The sequence below is a fragment of the Calidris pugnax genome, unplaced genomic scaffold (assembly GCF_001431845.1).
Source record: "Calidris pugnax isolate Ruff unplaced genomic scaffold, ASM143184v1 scaffold14, whole genome shotgun sequence".
Taxonomy (NCBI): domain Eukaryota; kingdom Metazoa; phylum Chordata; class Aves; order Charadriiformes; family Scolopacidae; genus Calidris; species Calidris pugnax.
In genome coordinates, this window is record NW_015090793.1 from 15,059,196 (window position 1) to 15,061,801 (window position 2,606).

The 2,606-nt window shown below is 56.8% G+C and overlaps 1 long non-coding RNA gene across 1 annotated transcript; it reads left to right on the top strand.

Annotated features, from left to right (window-relative positions):
• The first annotated feature begins 33 nt into the window (after window positions 1-33).
• Window positions 34-1,300, top strand: LOC106902927. Its single transcript, XR_001414615.1, has 2 exons — window positions 34-174; window positions 941-1,300. It is a non-coding gene; the product is annotated as an uncharacterized LOC106902927 (long non-coding RNA).
• The last annotated feature ends 1,306 nt before the right edge of the window (window positions 1,301-2,606 follow it).

The window sequence follows — 2,606 nt, forward strand, 5'->3', positions numbered from 1 at the left end:
CCGCCTCCCTTAAAGGAGAAGGGCTGCGGCCGCCGCTGGATGCAGCACAAGGGGTGGGGGTCACCCCTCTGTGTCCCCCCCCAACCTTACCCCCGGCTTGAAGGCGGCTGACGAAGCACCAGGAAGTGGAGAGAAGGAGCTGGGGGCTGGCACCCCCCCCTGCAGCAAGGGCAGGTGAGCCCCCCCCATGGGGGACCCCGCAGGGGAAGGGTACTGGGTCCAGTCACCCCAAATGGGGCCCATAAGGGGGCTCTGCACCCCCGGGGGGGGGTCTGCTGCAGGAGGGAGAACCGCCCCCTCCTAAGCCCCCACGTGTGATTTGGCCTACACCGGGGTCAGCGCTGCGGCAGGGGGAAGGTGCCGGAAAGCCCCTGGGTGCTGCCCCTCACCGTGACACCAGGGCCAGGCTTGGGGGGGCAACATCACCTCCAGGATGGGAGGAGAGGGGGCTCGGGGAGCTGAGCCATACACAAGGTGAAGCCTATGGTACCCCCCGGCACGGCACAAGGCAGGGTCCCCCCACCAGAGCCAGGCAAACCCCTGCCCTTGGGGGTCCCCGCTGGTCATCCCCATGCTGAGCTCCACGGGTGGGTGTGTGGGGACCACCCCAATGCTCTGGTCTCCCCTGGGCCCCGAAGGAAGGAGCAACCTCCTTCCCTGCCTCAGTTTCCCCAGCTGGGGGGGATGGGAGGAGGTCTCTCATTTTGGCAGAGCCATGACCAACGGCAGGGTGACAGGTGGGGACAGCCACGGCACACGGCTATTTTGGGGAGGTTATTTTCACCCCTGGGTTTCCCAGCAAGAGGCTCAGCAAGGTCCCTCCTTCCCAGCCAGGCCAGGACCCCTCTTCTCTTCTCCCTGTGCCCTCGGGGCTGCCCCGCTGCCCCCCATTTACCCTCTTTGGCATCGTCTAAACCCATTCCCCAACTCCTCCTGCCAGGCACAGACCCACCGCACTGAAAACTGATGGGGATCGGCCATCAAAGCAGAAACCCTCCAGAAGCAGCACCACGATCACATTTGGGTGAAACCTAATTATGGGTGAGATTAACACAGAGGGGACAGGGTCCCCCCCAGCACCCCTCTTCCCCCTCCCATGGCTCAGGTCAAGCTCAGCCACACACCAGAGAGGAAAAAAAATCCTGCAAGGGCAGAGGAAAAGCTGTTGCAAAAGCTCCGTGGATTTTACTGAAACCACCACATCTGCAGCCAGACGTGGCCAGAGTGCCAAGGGGACAGGGCACGCAGCATGTGACTAATTTAATTACCGGCAGCTCTAAAATAAACTCAATTTGCCACACCATTAATTGCAGGGTGAACTGAAGTGCAGCACCATACATACTGGGGAGCAATGTTGAAAAAACCAGTAACAGCTCGTTCTCTAATGGGGTTTGGGAGTTTTCTTACCTTGTTTTTCCTAGATTTCATTTTTTCCACACCACGCTGGGAGGACAGGACATTATTTTCCTGAAATTCACTGGTTAAGTGGCCCCCACAGCTCCTTCCTCTTTTCCTGGGGCTGCTGCAGCACTTACCTGGTTTGATCCACAATCTTCTGGTGTCTCCAAAGGAAGGGCCAGGCACAAGCTGGAGTTCAGGGAGTCGTCAGCAGAGGAGAAGTGGATGTGGAGCACAAATAGGATTTACTGACCAAGTCCCTGTCCATGGACGTCAAGATCCTCCAGGGCCACACTCAGATGGGAGACGACGTTGAATCCCATCTTCTCAGCCATGGGAAGCCTCAGGCAGTACCAGGTCCCTGGGCTTGGGAGCAGGCAGGCAACCATCAGGGCTTCAGACAAGATGAAGTCCCTGAGCTGCCATCCTCGCCCTGGCTGAGCATCACCTTGGTCACACACAGCCACCCCAAACTCCTGTGGATGGGCTGTACCTGGGGAGGCCGCTCAGGGCAGGGCCAAGAGCAACCCCATTAAAAGGCAAATTGTTTCCACACAATCACAGAATTCTTTGGGTCAACCCTTTAAAGGTCAACTAGTCCAACCCCCCTGCAATTAGCAGGGCCATAAACTACATCAGGTTGCTCAGAGCCCCATCCAACCTGACCTTGAACGCTCCCAGGGATGGGGCATCTACCACCTCTCTCTGGGCAACCTGTGCCAGTGTCTCGCCACCCTGATGGTAAAACATTTCTTCCTTCTATCTAGTCTGAATCTACCCTCTTTCAGCTTAAACCCCTTACCCCTTGTCCTATCGCAACAGGCCCTGCTAAAGAGTTTGTCCCCATCTTTATTAGAAGCCCCCTTGAAGTATAAAAAGAGCCTTCTCTTCTCCAAGCTTTACTCCAATTCTCTCAGCCTGTCTTCACAGGAGAGGTGCTCCAGCCCTCTGATGATCTTCGTGGCCCTCCTCTGGACCCGCTCCAACAGGTCCATGTCTTTCCCATGCTGAGGAAGTAGTTTTCTTTATCTGCCAATGCATTGCCCTTGGGGGAGCCTTTAAAACTGCTGAACTGCTCACAACTCAGGCAATTTCTCAGCGTCTCTAGGAAAAGCTGTTTCTTTTAAAGGAAAGAGAACTCTGGTAAACTATGTCAGAGGTTGGTGAGGAAGGGTGGTTTTCCCCCAACGCATTCAGGGGGGTGCGTG